Here is a 23,267-nt window from a genome sequence, read left to right as displayed (position 1 = left end):
CGTGTAGATAAAATTGTTTAGGGATCAACTTGTAATGGAATCGTTTTATATTTCAAAATAAATCACCACAACTATGTTTCACATATCATAAGGCATGCTAACCATATTTCTTTTTTTTTAAAATGGAAGAATAAGAACGCCAAATATTATGGCAGCAGGTTTTGTTATTAGGAATACACAAGCTCATCCAATTATCGCAGGTTTTGTTCTGTGTTACAAGCTGAAGCGTCTGTTTTTAAATAAGCGCTAATTTGGACATCAAGATTTAAAATTTTGCAGGTGGAAATAAAGGGAGATTCTAAGAACTTAAGGTCCATAGTAGAAGAAATTTGGCGACTACTTGTAAATTTCAATTCAGTGTCTATCAAGCATGTTTATAGGGAAGCTAATATAGTTGTTGATCAATTATCAAGCAAATTTCAATTCGTTAACAACTCTTGTATTTGGGTTTGTAATTTTTCTATGAATGAAGTTACTAGATTGTACTTTGATATCTACGGAACTATGATCCCAAGGAAGTCTCATTTTTTAAAACAAATAAAAAATGGCGAGAACTAGAATAAAAAATGGTGCGTATGCTTGGCGTCATCAAATTACGTGCACAATGATGCAATACAAGCTTCTTTCTGCCTATAAACATGCCTGATCAACACCAAAATAGCTAGCATGGCAACTTATAATTTTTATATCATTAATCCTCACGGTTCTAATAATGTTGTCATCATGCAGCCGTACTACTACATCAACAATCAGCAGTTGTTCATAAACTTTGCAGCACAACAACCAACATTGCTCCAAGCCTCAACAACATCTAGCCGTCATCTTGGCAAAAAGAATAATATTCTTGCCTTCACCATTCCTACAATCCTGACTTTGGTCCAGCTGCGATATGCACAAGAGGATCTGTTCAAAACACACCCCATAATCATGATGCTTGTTCTGTCCAGCGTCCTCGCATATTGCTTGGCCTTCAGCTTGCTAGGGATACTCCTACTAGTTATGAAGCTTACTATTATTAGTAGTGATGAATTTGATAGCTATGAATACATATACAAATGGTGCCAAATCATCATGATGCTGTTTGGTTCACTCTCAGTTGCTTCACTCTTGTGGCTTCTGCTTTTTTCACACTCTTCCTGCCAACCTCTGTTCTACCTGACCTTGTGCTTCTTGTTTTTGCTGCTGCTGCTCCTGCTGGGGTTGGCCTCCAAACTGCCGCCGGCCGTTACTAAATTCCTTTCTCCGGCATTCATCCGGGGACAGGACCGTGTCAAGAGGACAAGTCCACTTTTGCCCCTCAGCTCAGCACAGTGGATTTGTCCCTAAGGTAATCAATCATGGGTCCCATCATACTAGTTCCGCCCACAGAATACAATTATGTTCTTGTGTCTCTGTTCTAATTTTCATGTGCAAAAAGGGATCGACATTTAGTCGGCATGCCCGTTGTTTACTCTCACTTTTCTCTCCATTTTAATTATATAAGAATCCGTCTGGTAACGTAGAATTGAATGAATGGGGGCAAATAACTATATTTCAATCTCTACTAGCTCTATACAACACTAAATAGTACCTGCCAAGTTTTATATGAGCGTATGAAATTAACTCTATGTGGTTATTTGTATTGTTCATTATAACTGACGACTTTTAGATCTAATATTTTTTTTCTTTGATGATGACCTTTAGGCCTAAATTATGAAAGCAACTTATCTTTATGAAAAAGAAGTGTAATCGCAATATATAATCTTGTTCGTTAAGGCCTCGGTTTTAGGGAGAACTAGATTGGATTGGACTAGACTAGCAAAATGTCTACATTTCATGTCATCAAGACATGATATGGATATTGTTGTCTAATTTGGAGGTTGAATGAGGACTATTCATAAGAGGTTGATGACTAAAACTTATCCCTCCTAATCTCATCATTTTTTTAGGGGATTAGGGGATTATGGGATATAAGTTTTATTCATCAAACTCTTATAGATAGTCTCCATTCTTTCCTCCAAATTAGGCAACATATATCCATATTATGCCTTCAATGCAAATAAAATGTAGGCATTTTTCTAGTCTAGTCTAGTCCTCCCTATCAAACAAGCCCTAAGGGATTGCACCATGCGGAAGAAACTTGCTACTTAATTCATTCATTAGTTTCAGATATATAAATTAACTTTACGATAAATTTGTACTTTTTTTTTTCTTCTTCTGTATTGTCTTGTAAGACTAATAATGTGATAAAAGAAACAGACTAATAAGGACCCTTAATTATTTTACCAACAGAATAAGGCCATCTCATTTATTATTTTTCCAATCTCCAAAATCTCAGAATATGTACAGATATATAGACCATACTAAATCACAATTAACGCCAAACTGAGATCAAATACTAAATGCATGATGCTAGTGATTACACAAAACTAATTATGTATTAACTGGTATAGGGCAAGTAATTAATCGCAAGGGACAATTACCCTAATAATTATTATTTTTAAAGAAGGAGGACACAACCAGGAGGAAATTAATTATGTATGATGCTAGTGATTAGCCACAACCATTGTATACAAAAGTAATTATGTATTAACTTGAATTGCAAATTCTAGGAAGGAGGATACATCAACCAGGAGGATATTATTGACGAAGTTAAAGGATCTTCTTCTTTCAAGTTGCCAAATTAATAGTGAACTGCTCTGCTCTGACCAAAGAGATTTCATAGAAGCTTAAACCCTAAACCAACAGGCTAAAATCTGTCTTGGCCTGTCTTCGACCATGAAAAAGGGATTTCGGCTGAGCAATTAGCGCCAAATCTAAAGCAAACCAGCAGTTAGATTACACAAAACAGGTTTTCGAGAACAAAACATGTTTAGCAGACAAACATGCAAATTCCACGAAATAGCAAGCAACCCTAATGTAAAAAAGAAGAAAGAAACTAAGCCACCGAGCTTCAGAATAATCAAAGTCTATATATGTCAATGTCACAATGGTTTTGATCTGGTCCTTTCTTTGCTGGGATTCAGTGGGACCCATCCTTTAGGCAACGGTCATGATCTATACACTTCACATTTGAAGGCCAAAAGGTCGGCCACATTTCAGAAACCCACAAGCCGAAATCCTGTCGTAATTTAAGTCAATAGAGAGATTAGGTCACTTGTAGAAGATAAGGGGGCACCGACGTCCTTAACCATTTTTTTGGGAATAATATTAGTCTTACCGCAATTTTAGAACAGGACACTAGGGTTATGTTTTTATTCTGATAAATTAATTGTTCACTTTTCGGTCATTTGGAATTACACTTCTCTGTTTGTATCGAGTATCAAAGGAACTATTCACAGTCTCTCTACAGTTTCCAAGTCTATATGCTTACACACTCCATTGCAAAATACGAGAGGAAGAAAACAAAAATTCAATATATATTAGTCTCCTTCTATTGAGAGATCCCTTAAATAATTTTATTTAAGGGACATCCTTTAGGGTTCCTTACGATTTTTTTTTCTTCAACGATCCAAACCATTTATTTTTTAAGTCTGCATTCATAGATCATCCTTGCAAAAAATTAGAGAAATCGAAAACCGCTTCGACATCCAATTGTATCCTACAAAATCAATGAACACGGTGCTTCAAGAAAGTACTAAAATTTCAATAATTCAATTAAGTGGTCAAATGATATTGGATTCAAGTGATTTTTTGTAGAGATGATCTTTGAATAAATATCTACAAAATAGATGGTTTGGATTAATAAAATACAATACGGAGTGGGCTCTACAAGGGTGTTCTTCAAATAAGCATATTTGAGGGATCCTCAATGGAAGCTCCCTGTATATATATATTATCAATATTCAAGCAATAAACTTCTAGGTTGAATATTGGGTTTCCCACATTCTTTTTACTATTTAGCTTAGCAATGCATTAACTGATGACCACTACTAACCCAAGACAGAGTCCCAACTCTCGAATAAAAATAAATTTCCTACCCAAACCCTAGTTAAGCCCAATGAAGCTTACTCTTATTGGGCTGTGTATTGGGGTTTTTTCTGTTTTTTTGTTTTTTGTTTTTTGAGAACCTTTGGCTTACTTATCTTTCAAAAACAAACAAATAGGCCAAGCATCCAAAAATTCGTCTGGATACGAAATTACAAAAGCCTTTGGAATAGTAACTCTGCAGTTGCCAATCTTAATTTTGTACATATGTGTTCTTGGTTGTATGGTTAATCAAGTATAAAAGCAAGTATGACTACTTCTTCTAGTCAAACAATATGGTAGAATATTTTCAGATATATTTCATTCTCCGAAAGGAGGTATTTATAATACAGGTTACAAACCCTAGTAGGGTTTAATTAGGAAATAAGTGGAATCCTAATTACATAATATCTACACAAAACCAAATAGAATAGGACTAGGACTCGCCAACACTCCCCCTTAAGTTGGAGCAAAGACGTCACGCATGCCCAACTTGTCAAGCGAGTTGAGAAAGATACTTGTAGAAACAGCTTTCGTAAGAACATCAGCTAACTGATACTCTGAACGGATGAAGGGGAAGGACACAATCTCCGCATCCAACTTTTCCTTAATAAAATTTCGATCAACCTCCACATGCTTTGTACGGTCATGTTGTACAGGATTATGAGCAATTGCAATCGCAGCCGTATTGTCACAATATAACCCCATGGGTTTATTAGGCCCAAACCCAAGGTCTTTCAACAATCTTCTCAACCATAGTAACTCAGATACACCATGGGCCATTCCCCGATACTCGGCCTCAGCACTAGATCTAGACACCACCTTTTGTTTCTTGCTCCTCCACGTAACAAGATTGCCACCCACAAACATAAAATACCCAGATGTCGAACGCCTATCTGTGGCTGAACCTGCCCAATCAGCATCTGTATACCCTTCTACATTTGTATGGCCATACTTGGAGAAAATTAACCCCTTGCCAGGAGTTACTTTCAGATACCTTAAAATACGAGTCACAGCCCCCATATGATCTACACTAGGAGAGTGCATAAACTGACTCACTATATTTACAGCATACGCAATATCTGGACGAGTATGAGCCAAATAAATCAACTTCCCCACAAGTCGTTGATAACGTTCTTTGTCAGTTGGAACTTGATCGGGATATATCCCCAACTTATGATTCTGCTCACTAGGGGTATCAATTGGTTTACAATCCAACATTCCAGTTTCTGCAAGTAAATCCAAAACATACTTTCTTTGGGATAGAAAAATACCATGTTTAGATCTGGCAACTTCAATCCCAAGAAAATACTTTAAATCACCCAATGATTTCATATCGAACTCAGAAGCCAGATACTTCTGAAGTCTCTGTATCTCTACATGATCATCTCCAGTCACAATCATATCATCAACATAAATAATTAAAGCAGTCAATTTACCTTTATGACGCTTCAGAAACAAAGTATGATCAGAGTTACTTTGCACATATCCAAACTTCTTCATAGATGCAGCAAATCTTCCAAACCACGCTCTTGGAGACTGCTTTAATCCATACAAAGATTTCCGTAGCTTGCACACCACACCCTCCTTAGAAGTCACAGGGATACCTGGCGGAGGATCCATATATATTTCTTCCTTGAGATCACCATGGAGGAATGCATTTTTGACATCAAATTGTAGCAGCGGCCAGTCACGGTTAGCAGCTAAGGATAAAAGTACGCGTACAGTGTTGAGCTTAGCTACCGGAGCAAAAGTCTCTGTGTAATCCACTCCATATGTCTGAGTATACCCTTTTGCTACCAATCTTGCCTTGTAACGGTCAATGGAACCATCAGCCTTGTGCTTCAAAGTAAACACCCATCTGCACCCAACTGTTTTTTTTCCTTTTGGTAAAGGAACTAACTCCCAAGTAGCATTCTTGTTCAAGGCTTCCATCTCAACATGCATTGCATCTACCCAGTTTTGATCAGATAGAGCATCCTGCAACTTAGTTGGCACACATACACTAGATAATTGACACAAATATGATGCATATGACTTAGATAAACGATGAGTTGACATATAATGGTTAATGGGATATTTAGACTTGGCATGTATATCAGGAGAATATTGTACTTTAGGTTTCCCACGGGTAGTACGTGGGGGCAAAGAATAGGTAGGCATATCACTAGAAAGTACCTCATTATCACAACTTGATTGAGGCAATGGCAGGGCAGAGGGGGGTATATTATCAATTTCATCTGTACGAGAGTCGCCAATATCACTGTTATGTCCTTCTGAGAGAGGCTCGAAAAAACCACAATTTTGGTCTGGCGACCGGTCGTCGCTTTCCTCGCGACCGGTCGCTTCCCTCGTATCGTTACTGTTATCGCTCGTCGATGCGGGCGACCGGTCGCTTCCTATGTGCGACCGGTCGCTTCCAAGCAGATTCATTAGCGACCGGTCGCCCACTTCTACACGACCGGTCGTATCCAGACAGATTCGTTCGCGACCGGTCGTTTCCTCACTGCGACCGGTCGCTTCCCTCGTATCGTTACTGTAGTCCCAGCTCGACGCGAGCGACCGGTCGCTTCCTATGGGCGACCGGTCGTTTTCATCCTGTTCTGGAAAAATTTCCTTATTTTTCACTCCGAAACTCTTCAATTCACTCCCCCTCTCCCCCTGAGTTGAAGAGGAGGGAGACACATAATAGGGTACTTCTTCATGAAATGTGACATCCAAAGTGACATGTACCTTCTGAGTAGGCGGGTGATAACACTTATAACCTTTCTGAGTTGTAGAATAACCAATGAAGACACAGCGGAGAGCACAAGGATCAAGTTTACTCATTTGATGAGAGTAAACATGAACATACGCAACACACCCAAATACCTTCGGAGGTAACTTAGAGACCGAAACCGGAGGGGTAAGAGCACATAACACATCAAGTGGAGTCTTGAAATCAAGAACCCGACTAGGAGTACGATTAATCAAGTAGGCGACAGTTAAGACACCATGTCCCAAAAGGTGATGGGGAACAGACATATCCAACATCAGAGAGCGAGCAACTTCAAGTAACTGGCGATTCTTCCTTTCAGACACACCATTCTGTTGAGGTGTAAAAGGAGTGGTAGTTTGGTGAATGATACCTTGATCACGAAAGAATTGGGCCAAGGTATGATTCACATATTCACCGCCATTATCAGTGCGAAATACTTTAACACGAGCACGGAACTGAGTAGACACCATGGCACAAAAGTCAGGAAGAATAGAGACAACATCATGTTTAGTCTTCATCAAATACACCTATGTTAAACGAGTGCAGTCATCAATAAAAGTCACAAACCAACGGAAACCATGAGAAGTCACACGAGCAGGACCCCAGACATCAGAATGTACTAACTCAAAAGGCAAAGCAGCTTTATTATTACTTAAGGGAAAAACAGTACGGTGGCTCTTGGCCATTACACAAGTCTCACATTTGAAACTAGACTCATCACATGAACTAAATAATGAAGGAAACAAATGTCTAAGATAACCAAAAGACGGATGTCCTAAGCGACGATGCCATAACCAAAGTTGGTGCTTGTCCTTGACACTGCCACTCAGAGCTTTATTAGCGACACAATCACGAACTGCTGCAGCCGGCAACTGTAAGTAATATAACCCCCCTATCCGTTTACCATGCCCAATCTTCTCGTGAGTCCTGAGATCCTGGAAAAAACAATGGGTAGAATAGAAGGTAGCAGAAGCGTTAAGTGTATCAAGTAACCGCCCAACAGATAATAAATTGCAATGAATATTGGGAACCAAGAGTGCATGAGATAGGGGTAAAGAAGGAGTAAGATGGATGGTACCTTCACCGGTAACTGGGGAAGGTAAACCATTAGCACTAGTAATATATGGGTCACGAGGGGTATGCAACAACTCATCAAACATTTTATCATTATAAGTCATATGATCAGAAGCACCAGTGTCAATTATCCAAGTAGTAGAACCCATACCTGGCATAGTATCAGAAGCACACAGATTTGCAGATGGAGTTGGAGGACGGGCCTCATCAGGAGTCACAGTGTAAGTGGCCTTGGGACCATACATACGAGCTTTGTAGTCAGCAAACCAATCGGGGTAACCATGCTCCTTAAAGCACTTTTCAGAGTAATGATCTCCATTACAATGGCGGCACTTAGGCGGACCTTCAAGAGAGGTGGAGGCAGAAGGACGAAACCCAGCAGAAGATCCAAACTTTTTTCGCGGCGGGCGACCGGTCGCTACTTGCGGGGCGACCGGTCGGTGACGTGCTGGATCCACCTTAAGAGCCAGCGATCCTCCTCCAAGCATATCGGAGTGACGGGTATCTTCCTCCATGACCATGGCATAGGCTTCGAGAGGGGGTGGAACAGGGCTAAGAGCAAGAATACGGCTACGAGCACCATCATACGGTGGATCTAGCCCACCAAGAAAATCATAAACTCGATCGGCTTCAATTTCTTTCAGACGACGAGCCCCATCAGTAAAACAAGTAAACTCATGCGGACGCAGACAATCAATCTCTTGCCAGATAGCATGAAGTTTTTCATAGAACACTTTTATAGATTCACCATTCTGACCTATAAGTATAGATTGCCGTTTAACGGTTATTTCAATTTCGATTTTGATGATTTTTTACAGCTACACTCCTTGACCCTATATGAATACAATGAACCAATTTGATCGTCAATTTAAAATATAATACATTTAAAATATTATATTTTTCTAAAAAAATAATTTTTTATTTTTATTTATTTTTATTTTTGTAAAGACTTTGCGAGACGAAGTTTATAAATTCGTCGCGCAAAGTCATGCAAAGATTTTTATAAAAAAAAATTATTTTATTTATTTTTGTAAAGACTTTGCGAGACGAAACACACTTCGTCGCGCAAAACTTTGTGCACCGAATTTTATTGTTTCATCGCGCAAAGTCATGCAAAGATTTTTACAAATAATTTTTTTATTTTCTTTATTTTTGTAAAGACTTTACGAGACGAACCACACTTCGTCGCGCAAGACTTTGTGCACCGAATTTTATTGTTTCGTCGCGCAAAGTCAATCAAATATTTTTACAAATAATTTTTTTATTTTCTTTATTTTTGTAAAGACTTTACGAGACGAACCACACTTCGTCGCGCAAGACTTTGTGCACCGAATTTTATTGTTTCGTCGCGCAAAGTCATCCAAAGATTTTTAAAAATAATTATTTATTTTGTTTATTTTTGTAAAGACTTTACGAGACGAACCACACTTCGTTGCGCAAGACTTTGTGCACCGAATTTTATTGTTTCGTCGCGCAAAGTTACTTTGAGCGACGATGTTTTGTCGTCGCGCAAAGGTTTGTCGCTCAAAGTGACTTTGTGCGACGATTTGTGTTTCGTACGCAAAATTTAGTCGCGTAAGACTTTGAGCGACGAAGTTGAATTTTCGTCGCGCAAAGTCACTTTGAGCGACGAATTGTGTTTCGTCGCACAAAATTTGGTCGCGCAAAGGGTTTTTTTTACTAATGCTACGTCGTATTCTAGTTGTTACAATGACCGTGACATTTTTGCCTTCACCATTCTGACACTCCTGATGTTGGTCCAGATGAGATATCCAGCCGTAGATCTCTTCCAAACACACCCTACGGCTCTCACCATTTTGCTGTCTGGTTTGATTGCATACTGCTTCGCCTTCAGTTTTGGTGATCATGCAAATAAATGGAGCCGCAAGGCCATGCTTGTGTTTGGTTCACTCTCAGTTGCTTCACTCTTGTGGATTCTATTTTTCCCACACTCCTCCTACCTAACTTTGTGCTTCGTGGTGGTGCTGGTGGTGGTGCTGGGCTTTGACCGTTTGATTCAGAAACTATGGCAAAGCATCCACCGAGAATTAGGAGCGGCAGAAAATCGCATTAGCTGGAGGGCATGCCCGCTTTTGCCAATGACCTCAATGAATGTATCACATAGACAAACTCTTTGGCCAAGTGTTATTCTCTCTCGTCTGGATTAGAGCAATTCCACCAGTTGCCCTTAGCCATGGCAGGGGGGGGGGGGGCTAGGGCAGCCACTATTCACGTGAATAGTGGCTGCCCTTGCAAAAAGCAATGTTGGTTTCCAGCAGTTGCCCTAGTTTAGGGCAAATACTATTATTTTTTTGTTTTTTTCACATATTTGTTTACCTAAACAATTAATTTGGAAGTGAAAAATATGACTAAGTATTTATTTATAAAAAATCTGAATTTTTTTGTTTCTTTTTCGATTTTTTTTAAATTTTTTTGTTGCTGACGTCAGCACCCCTTGTTTTGGATCTGGGGCTGAACCTGCCCTCGGGCCAGCCCGACTTCGTGGCCCCCATAGCCAACTCAGGCCAAACCTTGCTGCTGGAGGCCCTTTTTCTCCCAAACCCCCCTAGCCTCAGTCCAAACCCCACTGCTAGACTTGCTCTTAGGCCTTACATGATTTCATAATTAACTTCATTATTCCCACGTCATATGAGAGTCATAAAAAAAGTTAGTGCCTAGTGCTTGTAATGTGGTCCTACTACTAGTGTTTTAAAGAGTCTAGTGCTATATGGCCTCGTTTGTTGGCACAGATTGGACTGGTTGAGACTGGACTAGACCTTGAGTCTATTGTTTGATGTTATACCTACTTTGGACTGGATTGGATAAAATATTTTTAAAAATTTTGGAAAACAAAATAGCAAAACAGAAGGGAAACAAACGTTAAATTGAAACAAAAGAAAACATCGATTGTATGAAGCTATGAAACTTGAAAGATTCACCACAAGAAAATCTGAGCATTTTCGAAAGAAGAAATCAACCCAGATTGTGAATACCCATGGCACAACCACAACATGAATCCCCAAAAAAACAAACAAATCAACCCCAGATCATGCTAAACAAAACCAAAACGACACCCAAATTTCCCAAAACCAAACCCTATTTGCACAACAAACACCGATTTGAGATCGGTAAGAAAAACCCAGATCACACAAATAATGACAAAAAAACAAAAATAGTAAGAGAGAATAGGATGAGAACGGCAAATACCAGGAGATTGCGAGATTGGATTTGATAGAATCAAAGATTTTGAGAAGGCATGAGAAAGGAGAAGAGAGGGAGAGTGAGAGGAGAGAGGAGAAGGCAAAACCATAGAACATACGATGTGAAGGAGGCTGAGGGAGATGATGAGGAGCTTGCGTTCACAAAGAGAAGAGGAGCTCGAATTCGCGGAGATGAAGAGGAGCTCGTGTTGTTGTAAACCCACATCTGAGGTTGGGTTCTAGAGCCGTAGGTATTTGGGACTTGGATCCAAGGTCCAATATCCAGTCTGTGATACAATTAAGCCCATCAAACAACAGACTAGACTCTTATCCATTTTAATTGAATATATCCAATCCAGTCTAACCCACCAAACATGGCCTATATGTACCATTAGTCCATCCATATTCATTTTTGTCCTACCTCTATTAGCATGAGATTCATATATATGTTATGAAACCCAACGTTGCCATACTTGTGTACATTATAAATTGTTCAATTTCTTACTCTCACTTCTCTTCCAATTTCAATCATACAATTTCGTTCTAGAATTCTAAGATAATACTTCGATTTCACTATTCGCACATTCCAAGACTACTTGTATTTTAAAAGTGATTTTTCAAGAATTTTTTAGCAAACTCAATTGAATCGGGCTTTCTTCTCTAACTATATCTTTGTAGTGGCTCTTTCCTCCTCTAATCAGGATGTCGATGATAAAGGAAAATTTTATACATGAGATTTTGAGTCGTTATAAAGCAATTGAAACATCAAGGGTCCGTAATTTAGTGCTTCATTGATTTTGTGTGTGTGTTTGGTTTTTTTTTTTTTTTTTGGTTGCTAATGATGGTTTTGTGTGTTAAATAACTAACAAAGAAAATTCTTAAGCAGAATGACTCATTTGCGCAAACATCAAAAACTAACAAAGTAAGATGATGGTGAACTATTTGGTGAAAGAGACTTGATGATCCTTGTAGTAATAAATAACTGGCTTTTCAACGTTTGTGGGTGGTTCACATGCGAAAAACCATTGACAATTGACTGGAACGATATAGTGAGGGCCCAATATTGACGACTTTCCTTGTGGGCCGTGGAATATCCATTGCTGTCTCCTGCAAAATTGGAGACATCCTTAATTCTCACTAGTTTCCTAAGCAAGCCCAGCATCAGCTGAGCCACCCACAAAATTACTTTGTCAACAAAACTTTTTCCATGTATTTATTTGGTATTTAAACTCAATTAGCCCTTAATTGTAATTTAGTAAGGTAATCACCTTGTGACTTGCCAACTTTTTCTATGATCTATCCTTTTCTTTTTTTTGGTGACAAAGGGCCAGAGGCCAAGCAGCAAAGAGAACTACACAAATAAATCTAGGCCAAGCCAAATGGCTAGTATCAGCAAAGAGGGTATCACAGACACAAGGAGGGGATAATTCAAAACAATGAGGACCAGGGTTCATGACTCATGTTAGCTACAACATCTGCAACGTAGTGCTGCGCACGAAAAACATGCTTAATCCCTAAAGCTTTAGCTTCCAGTAATTACTCAAGATAAAAGAGAGGATGAGTGGAAGCAATAGGACAAGAGAGGAGCTCGACACCTAGTATCCCAGGCCAATTGAAGCACCTAAAGAGAATCATGATCCAATGAAGGAAGTTGAGGTTCCACCTCCAAACCAATTGGCAATGAAGGGAGTAGTCCAACTCCTTATAAGCCCTTGTTAGGTTTCTCAACTTTCCAATGCGGGACTCTTTACCTTCACATTCTCACACACCTCTGCACGTGTGGCGAATTTTCAAGCCTAACACGTGAACAACACATATTGGGTGACGTGGAGCACGTGTGACCGTTGGGCTTTCATACGTGGGCTAACCTGCTCTGATACCATGAAGGAAGTTGAGGTTCCATCCCAAAACCAATTGGCAATGAGGGGAGTAACCCAACTCCTTATAAGCCCTCGCTAGGTTTCTCAACTTTCCAGTGTGGGACTTTTTACCTTCACATTCTCACAAGAGAATCATGATTCTCTTTAGCACCCACCTTTGGTAAATGGAAGGATGTGGAAACAGTCCTCAAGCTAAGTAGTCCTCCAGCTTCTGATCATCATCAACAAAAAGAAACCCTAATAAGGAGCCCACCAAGCGTGACCATAATCAGCAAGATTGGAATGATGAAGAGAAGATAGAGTGTAGTAACCAAAAGCTTCATCAAGCTTACTAAGAAGATCAAAGCAAGAAAAGGAAAACTCAAATAGTTCTTCACATAAAGGATTTGCCGAAACCTAAGCCTAAGCCTCAACGACCAGTTTTCAAGCTGTTGAGATCAAGGAAGTGTGTAGCCTTTTGATTAATTTATTTGAGAGCCATAGCACCATGTTTCTTCTTATACATTAATTTGAAGATTAGTGATGAAGATTAGGCCTAGTATTATTAATCTCTAGAATTGACGAAAACCCCAAACAACTGTGTATTCAGTTACACTACTACATTTTACATTTTGCGCGACGAAGGAAATTTGTTCGCGCAAAGTAAATTTGAGTCGCACAAATAGTCGTGCGACATAAGTTTCGACGTGCAAAATCTGTATCACAAAGATCGTCAAGAATGACGTTGCGCGACAAACTTATTGAATTGGTCGTGCAAAATGGAGCGACGGTTGACCTTCGTTGCACCAAAATTCTTGGGACGACGAGATTTTTCGTCGTGCAAATATTTAAGCGACGAAAGTACAGTCGTTGCACGAACACAGCGAGATGATTTATCTTCGTCGCGCATACATGTAGGGACGAGAGAATATTCATGACGCAAATATTTGCGCAACGAAATCTATTTGTTGCAGATTCTTTAGCGAGACGAAAACTTTGGTCGTGCAAACATAGAATAAATTGTTTAAAATTTATTTTTATGGGTTTGTATTTTCTAAAAAGTAAATTTGCGCGATGAAAAAATGTCGTCACGCAAAACTAAATATATTTTAATTTAATTTAATTTATTTGGTAACAAAAATAAATTTGGTTTTTTTTTTAATAATAAAATGAAATTGCAATAAAAAAATGTAATGAAGAGAAATTTTTTTGTTATAACAGAATATATTTAGTACAATAGAAATATTTAAAATGTAATTAAGAAAGTTAAAATCTAATCAAACAACCCTCCTAAATCTACATTTTCGTCTGGCAAATGCGGCGCGAAGGTTTGGACATTGTCGACATGGGGAGAGGTGTGGTGGCCATGCTCGGGTTGGCGGGGCTCAGAGGTCGACGAGGGAGGAAAAGGCGGGATTGGAATGCCGGACTGAGCAAGGGACTGTAGAAGATGTGACAAATGACCCTTGAGCTCGGCCACCTCTGCTGTCAAAGCAGTCACCTGACTGTTTGACTGCGATGATTCCCGGGGTTTAGGTGGCCGCCGCCGGGCATTCCCCATCCCTCGACAATATGTCCCTGGGCGCCTCCCGAGAGTCTGATCCAAGGTTTCAGTCAGGATTTGAAACCCCGCATCCTGTGGAGGAGCCACGGACTCGAGCGGTGTATCGGGAGGAAGCTGGGAGGCGGACTCCTGAAGAACGAACTGGCTCTTCTCAATTATCGTCGTCTGTTGAACATAACATAAAATATTAATTAAAACATTCATATAATAACCATGAAACTTGAATGCGAAAGATATATTACCCGGTGCCGCGCCGCCATCCTATAGGAGAAGGGCCTGGAACCTGAATGGTGGAGAAGAGTCTTCCTCTCCCTATTGCCCTTATTTTCTTTGGCCTTCTTCTGTTATACAAAAAATAAAATGTATTAGTTGAAATTCAAATGAAATATAAAAAATTAAATACACATTAGTAAGAAACGTGTAATAAGTTTCAACTTAATATAAAAAAATACCACATAATCGGCCTCTTGAAAATGACCGCAGAGCCACTGCCAACTATCCTCCCGGCCCTCAAGCTCCTTCGGGCAACCCTCCTGAAGAGCGACCTGCGGATCATCATATGCCTGAAAAAGGTGGTGCAGGTCGCTCTTCCACTGCTTGTACCTCTCAGCAAAGAGTCTGTTGACGTACGCCAACAACTCGTCGCCGACGTTCTCTAAATTGTAGTTTGTCTGCAATAAATTCATTACATACATTAAGTATTAGAATTAAAATTTGAAGGGAAAACAATTAAAAGGTATAGAATACATACCGACAGCTGTCCGCACACCTCCATCCGCACCTCGTCAGGCATGACCTTCCAAGACTTCCATTTCATCGGGCAATAAGTCCGAATGACGCATCCAATGTCGTGGGCCAAGGAGCTATGCTGGTCCACCGTTGGTGCAGCCCGATGCCCCTTCCGTCGCGCAAAATCCAATTTAACGAAGAGCAAAGACGTGCCGACATCACATCTTTACGCGACGACGAGCTTATATCCGTACCGCAAAGTTTAGTCGTGCAAATGCACTGTGTCGTCGCGCAAAACCCAACTTTGACGACATTCACCTTACGCGACTAATAGGCCCGTCGTCGCGCAAAAATTTGGAGCCAAAAAAGCTGAACCACTGTTTGTTTTCCCGCGGTTTTTTTAGCGCGACATGAACGTTTTTGGTCGCGCTAAATATATTTGCGCGACGAATATTGCGTCGCGCAAGTTTTGCCTCCAAATCTAACTTTCCGGGAGTTTTTTTCCCTATGTTTGCGTGACGGTGGAATGATTTGTCGCTCAAAGTATACTAGCGCGACAAATGTTTTAGTCATGAACGTTAAAAAATATAAAATTATTATCCATGGAAGTTTGTGCGATGCATGCATTTTTTCGTTGCGCAAAACATCATATTGCGACGAATATGTGTTCGTTGCGCAAACTAAAAAATGTAGTAGTGTTATGATTGAACTTGTGAATTATTGTTTGCTATTGCTTCTGTTTTTAGATTTATTTTTTTTTGCTTTTTGCATCTACTCTCCTGTTCTAGATTTAAGATTTACTTTCCTGACTAGAATTTTTATTTTTTTTAGATTTATAATTTAAGTGGAACAAGGACTAATTGTTCTGGCTCTCTTTGAAAGACACTCACGAAATGATCAGTTAATATGACACAAATAACAACACTCTTTAAAATAACATAGTGCAACATGATTAACTATCCTTGTGACAAACCCATTAGCGTGAACTCCAAAAGAGGGCATGTCCTTCTGTCATGGTTTTGTGCAGTTCGAATGTACTACCATAATTTCCAAACTAAGCGCAGTTCAAGCCCAGCACCATCACCAACGAGAACAACAAGATGCACAAGATTAGATTAGAGTAGTTTGAAAAGAAAACAGAAGTCACGACTCACAAGAGTAGTGAAACAAAAAACAAAAACCCTCAATGTTAATGCGGCGCCAAGTAAAAGTATGACTACTACTACGTTGTGATAACAGTATGATGTGCTGACATGTGTCCTTGTTGAGGTGGCAAGTCTGTTAGCTCTTCACGTGCTTATTAGTTTGATTAGTTAGTCTGTTAAGCATGTCAGCTTAGTAAAGAAGTCATCGTTAGACAGCTATATAAGCTTGAGTTTGGTTCATTTCATCAATATGTAAGAAAACACTCCTAAGAAATATACAGAGCTTTATCTTTCATTCTTTTTTCTATCTAAACCTAGATCTGGAATACTCTCTTTCCGCCATGGTTATCATGGTATCAGAGATTCGGCTCGTCGATTCCTGATATCCTACACTTCCGCTCCACAATACCAAGGCCCGCTCCACTGAATCAAAGATAATTCGTTTTCAACCTCTCAAATTGCAACAATGGCGAATTACTGGATGCGTGCGTTTCTTTCTAGTTTGCTGATATTTTTGGCGATTCTGCAAGTGTTCTTCACAAATCTTCTTCATGCACTCTTCTTCTTGACTCAGTGATGAATTCATCTTTGGTATGTCGATTCCTTCTTCAATTATGTTTAAGCCAGCTGTGTTGCGATTAAAGCATGGAGTTCTTTCTATGAGTTCTTGAAGCACAAAGCGTTTTTCTCTAAATTCTTGAAGCACGAAGCACTTTTATGAGATTTCTTTGAAGCACGAAGTTCTTTTGTTTGAAGATCTGAATGATCTGTTCTAACTGTTGAAGCACTATTGCTGATTTCTAATTCTTTGAAGCACAAAGCAATATTTGATTCCTGATTTGTTGAAGCACAATTGTTGAAGCACAACTCTCATCCTTACCTGCACTCTGGTCAATATGACTTTCTCTATTCCAAAAAATTGACAGCCTCTTAGGAGTCCTCACTATTCGACTCAATGATGATGACTTTGTGAAGTGGAATTATCAATTACAATCTGTCCTCCAAGGTTATGACCTATATGGTCACTTTGATGGCACCTCTGTGTGTCCACCTAAGTATGTTGTTACTAAATCTGAGGGGGTAACCACTAATATTACTGAGGCCTATCGTCATTGGCTCCAACTAGATAAGGCTTTGCTTAGTTTACTCATTGCTACGTTATTCGATGATGCCATTGAATATGTAGTTGGGTGTAAATCGGCACGAGAAGCTTGGTTGAGTCTCACTGATCGATATACCTCTGTCTTAAGAGCACGAATCAATCAACTTAAAATAGAGTTCTATACCATTCACAAAGGAGGGGATTCTATAGACAAATTTTTACTTAGGCTGAAGCATATTTGAGACCAACTCTCTGCAGTAGGTATCAAACTCTCAGATGATGATATAATCATTGTAGCCTTAAATGGTCTACCACATGAGTTTGACATCATTAGGACTGTTTTGGTGGCTCGTGACACACCAATATCTCTTAAGGATTTCCGAGCTTATCTTTTGTCTGCCGAGAACAATATTGAGTCACGCATGACTTCTATGCATCATAATATGACTGGTTTGCTCAATGTTGAATATGGATCATCGTCTCATGCTCAAGCTCCTGCTCAGCATTAGCTTACTGCTTCTACTGTTGGGACACTAACTGCTCATCCACGGTCCTCTTATTCTTCTAGTATGGGGCTTAATGGTTTTCAGACTTCTGCATCACCGCCTACTGTGCCATCATCTTCATCTCATCAGTCTTTTCACTCCTATGGCTCCTCTTCTGGCTTCACTCCTATAAGACAGGGTCCTAGTGGTAGGTTCTCTTCTAATAATCAAGGCGGTTTTGCACCGAGGTTTTCTTTACACTCCAGGAATTAGACCATACCAGAATGCCAAATATGTAATAAGAGAGGCCATACAGCTCCAAATTGTTTTTATCGAATTCCAGAGAGTTCCTCTTCTCCTGTGCTTGAATGCCAAATATGTGGGAAGAAAGGCCACACCGCATTAAATTGTTATCACAGGTCCAATTTTGCCTACCAAGGCACTCTTCCTCCACAATCTCTGCAAGCTATGACTGCCAACATCTCTCCCACATTTACTCCAACTGATATGTGGATAGCTGACAGTGGGACATCTCATCATACGACTCCAAATGTTCATAATCTGCAAGCTTCTGCTCCTTATCATTCTGATGACAAGATTACTGTGGGGAGTGGAGAAGGTCTGTGCATCAATCATATTAGTTCTTCTGCTTTAATTGCTTTACCTGGCACCTTACATTTAAATATCATATACCATGTCCTTAAGCTTGCCTCAAATCTACTCTGCATATATCAACTCTGTCGCGATAACCATTGCAAAGTTATTTTTGATGAGCATCACATATTTGTGTAGGACAAATAAACCAACACACTTCTGTATCAGGGTCAGAGTAATAAAGGCCTTTATCCCATTCCTCAGTTTCTTTCACCAGGGTTCAAGGCCTCTCCCACGAACTACTTTAGCTCCATTAGCTTCTTCAGTCGCAAATAAAGAGCATGTCTCTTCCGCATGTTCATCAACCTCATCAGTTTGTTTCAATCCGCAAGTCAAGAATACATATTCTGTGATTTCATTAGGATCCCATGCTTTGCTTGGACAGCAAGTGAAGACTAAACTGTGGCATCTTTGACTGGGACATGTCACCAATGAAGTGCTTCAACACATGCTCAAGGCCTCACATTTCTGTTTCTCCAGATTCCACATCTTCTCTTTGTGAATCATGTTTACAAGGAAAAAGGCATAAATTGCCTTTTCCTTCTTCTTCTACCATATCTTCCAAACCTTTTTCTAAGTTGCACTCCGATGTCTGGGGCCCCTCTGCTTGTTTTGCTTTAGGAGGCTATAGATATTATCTTACTCTCATTTATGATTGTACCCAGTTCATGTGGGGGTTTCCCTCAATAAATAAATCAAATGTTTTCTCAGTCTTTCGCAAGTTTTATGCGTATATTGTTAATCACTGTCAAGCTCATGTTCAATTCTTTCAATCTGATGGTGAAGGAGAGTATACTAGTGAGGTGTTTACTAAATTTTTAGCATCTAAAGGTATCGTTCATCACATATCTTGTCCTTATACCTCTCAGCAAAATGGAGTAGCCGATAGGAAAAATAGGCATATCATTGAAACTGCGCTTGCTCTTCTAACTACAACCAGTCTACCTCTTCAGTTTTGGTATTATGTTGTTACACATGCCACTTTCTTAATCAATAGAATGCCAAGTCGCACTCTGCACATGTAATCTCCATATTCCAAGTTATCTGGTACATTCCCAAATTTGCTTTCTCTTAGAATATTTGGTTCAGCAATTTACCCTTTGCTCAGACCTTACAATTCACATAAGCTTGAACCTCGCTCCCATCAATGTGTTTTTTTGGGGTTCTCAATGGGATATAAAGGAGTTTATTGTTACAATCCTCAAAACCAGAAAGTTCTAATTTTTGGACATGTAATCTACAATGAAGATGTATTCCCCTTCAAGGTTCAACGATATTCTTTGGTTTCCCCATCTATATCACAATCGTCTCCTGCTTCTCCATCTGTTGTGTCACCAGTCCCTGTCATTATGCCATCACCGCCGCACTTTACCTCTGAGTCTCAGCCTTTATCAAGTCTTAGCATGGATTCTACTACCTCACATAGGTTTTCTCCTACCATTTTTGATTCTCCTACAGTTGCTAGTGCTACAACATCTGCTACCTCTATGCTGCCTGTCCTATCAGATGACCAACTGGAGGTCATATTGCCTCGTTTATCTGATTCTTCTAAGCCTCCTGCTCATTCAATATCAGCCAGTACGAATAATTGCCATCCTATGCAGACTCGGTCTAAGTATGTTATTATCCAACATAGGCAATTTCCTGAATACTTGAGCTTTAATACTCAGCTTCATTCGATTCCTGAGCCCGATACACCTTCTTATTTTAAAGCAGCCCTTGGAAAGCCTGAGTGGCAACAAGCCATGTATGAAGAAATTCAAGCCCTTCAACAACAAGGCACTTGGACTCTAGTTCCTTCTCCTTCTAATACAAACATTGTAGGGTGCAAGTGAATTTTTAAGATTAAAAAGAATGCATATGGTACCATTTCTCGATATAAGGCTAAGCTTGTGGCACAAGGGTATAGCCAAGAATATGGTTTGGATTATGACGAAACATTCAGTCTTGTGGTTCAACATACTACAGTTTGGTTGATTTTGAGTATGGTAGTTCAATTTCAATGGAAATTACGTTAACTTGACGTTAAGAACGCCTTTCTTCACGAAGAGCTCCAAGAGGAAGTGTTTATGAAGCAGCCTCAAGGCTTTGTTGATCCTACATATCCTAATTTTGTCTGCAAACTTTGGAAGTCCCTATATGCCTTAAAACAAGCCCTTCATGCGTGGAATGCCAAATTTACAAGATATTTACCTACTCTGGGATTCACAATGTCTCCTTCTGATCCGAGCCTCTTTGTCAAGAAAACTTCATATGATATTATTATTCTTCTATTATACGTTGACGACATCATCCTCACATGCTCTAATCCTGAGCTTGTCAACTCTGTTATTCGTGATCTTGGGGAAGTATTCAAACTCAAGGATATGGGACAACTCAAATATTTTCTGGTCTTGAGATTCACTATCAAGTTGATGGCAAGATGTTTGTCAATCAGGCTAAGTATGCTAAGGATTTAATCAGGAAGGTTGCCATAGATACGGGTAAACCTTGTAGTACATCCTCCAAACCTCATCAGCAAGCTTTGACAGATGATGGTCTTGCTCTCAGTGATCCTACATTGTATCGCAGTACTGTCGGGGCACTGCAATATTTAACCTTTACTCGTCTAGACATAGCCTTCGCAGTTAATACAATCTGTCAATTCATGCATAATCCCATTGATATTCATTTTGGTTTTGTCAAACGAATTCTCAGGTATCTGCAAGACACTTTGCAGTATGGGATCACTTTCTCTCCTAGCACTATGCTTCTCTCCGGCTATTGTGATGTCGACTGGGCAGGCGATCCAAATACTCGTCGATCCACCACTGGCTATGCAATTTTTCTTGGTCATAATCCAATCTCTTGGGCTTCTAAGAAGCAAGCTTCATTTTCACGCAGCTCCACAGAGGCAGAATATCGTGCTCTTTGTCACGCCCCAACCCACGGATTTAAGTAATTTTGGGTTAAGACGTGATTCACACCTTAATTATAGAATTTTAATAAAAACTATAACTAAAATGTGAAGAAACATTTAAATAAATAAAGTAAATATTTCACATAGAATATTCGAAACAACAACATCTGAAAGCTTGAAATAGTTATATTATTTTACAAGCCAGAACTACTAAAGAGTTTACTAAAAGAGTAACTCATTATTTATCCTCAAGCTATGTACACAGTACACCCTTATAAATATGCCAAAATCATCACAAGCTTTAGATTTCAGGTTCAGTACCTGCAAAATCTATTAGGGGGTGAGCGAAACCACAGCTCAGTAGGGACATAAACCTTTTTACATGAAATTGATATAATTAAATTAAATGACGAACAATTACACCGCCAAATATCACATTATTAATAATAATGCATGAATGAGCTTCAATTCTAATCCCGTTAATTCATATAACTGGACAAGCAGACCTGCACGTCCCATACCATGCTTATACCACTTGGTCCCGGATGCCCATTTATATGAACTAACACCCATTTCAACTGTCCCATAATTCCCCCTTTTGTTAGTCATCTTGCCTAACTCCCTTTCGCCAGTCCCGAATCACCCAATAAAAACCATGTGCACTGTGGGATCCCTGAGACCTGGTACCTGCCAAGAGTTAGACTCAACTACACAAAAGACTATATCCATTACCCTCTTTTCCATTATTAATATCTCCAACCAACATCTCCAACTAATTTCCATGACATGATATAATTATGCATTTCACATATCCATATATCCAACAATGTAGCTATTCAGAATATCACCAATGTACCAACATTGTTCTACCAATCAAGAACACATAAATATTCCAAGAATAACATTCAATTATAACAAGAATATTAATCAAATAATCATACCACGCATAATATATTGCTCACGAAATTTAATTAAATCAATCTCTGCAAAAGGTCCCCAAGAAACCCCTACCTCGTTTCCAAGTTAAGAAAACACACAAGCTACGACCTCTAACTTCTCCTGAGAATTTGATCACCACTTGCTCTCTCTTCTTTTCTATCTCTCTTTCTCACTTTAATTTTTCTCTCTTCTCTTTTGCAATCGTCCTATGTTTTTTTAAAACCAAAGGCAATGATCTCTATTTATAGTAACCATTATGGCGGCATGCCAACAGATAACTTCAATGCTTGTAGATCACCTCCTTAAGTAACTTTTCCTTCACTCCAAATCAATAGAAAGATAGGAAGATAATAGAGTGAAGACACGTAGTGATGATTCAACTACCTAAATCATTGACACATAACTAGTTTGTAAGTGAATAAGCAAGTGAATCATCAAATGCATAATTGTTTGACACATTTTTGACTACGTGGAGTTTAAAGAGAATTCTCATGCATGAATGTTTAATGGCTATACATGAGATGCTATTAACTAATATTAATATTAAAGCCAATTTTGAGAAAATCACCAAAATCTTTAAAAATAATGAATTGGCACTTAGGTGACGCATTAAAATAAAACATAGTTTTTCATAAAATGACTATAACACTATATATATATATATATATATATATATTTTAAATACAGGCTTCACACTCTTGCTCATTGTGCAGCAGAGATTTCATGGATTAGACAGCTGTTACGCGATTTACATATGGTTATTCTTGAAGCTCCAGTTTTACACAGTGATAACTTGTCTGCCTTAGCACTGAGTGCTAATCCGGCGCTTCATTCTCATATCAAGCATATGGAGATAGATTTCCACTTCATTATAGAGAAAGTTCAAAACAAAGACCTTATTGTTCAATACGTTT

At 39.2% G+C, this 23,267-nt stretch overlaps 1 pseudogene; it reads left to right on the top strand.

Moving 5' to 3' along the window:
- Positions 1-20,725: 20,725 nt before the first annotated feature.
- On the top strand, positions 20,726-21,456 carry LOC148296877 (secreted RxLR effector protein 161 pseudogene; annotated as a pseudogene).
- Positions 21,457-23,267: the final 1,811 nt, after the last annotated feature.

Source organism: Prunus avium, chromosome 2 (assembly GCF_965620075.1).
Source record: "Prunus avium chromosome 2, drPruAviu1.hap1.1, whole genome shotgun sequence".
In the NCBI taxonomy this organism is placed as follows: domain Eukaryota; kingdom Viridiplantae; phylum Streptophyta; class Magnoliopsida; order Rosales; family Rosaceae; genus Prunus; species Prunus avium.
Note: the sequence above shows the minus strand (reverse complement) of the source record. Positions and strands in the feature narration are given on the sequence as shown.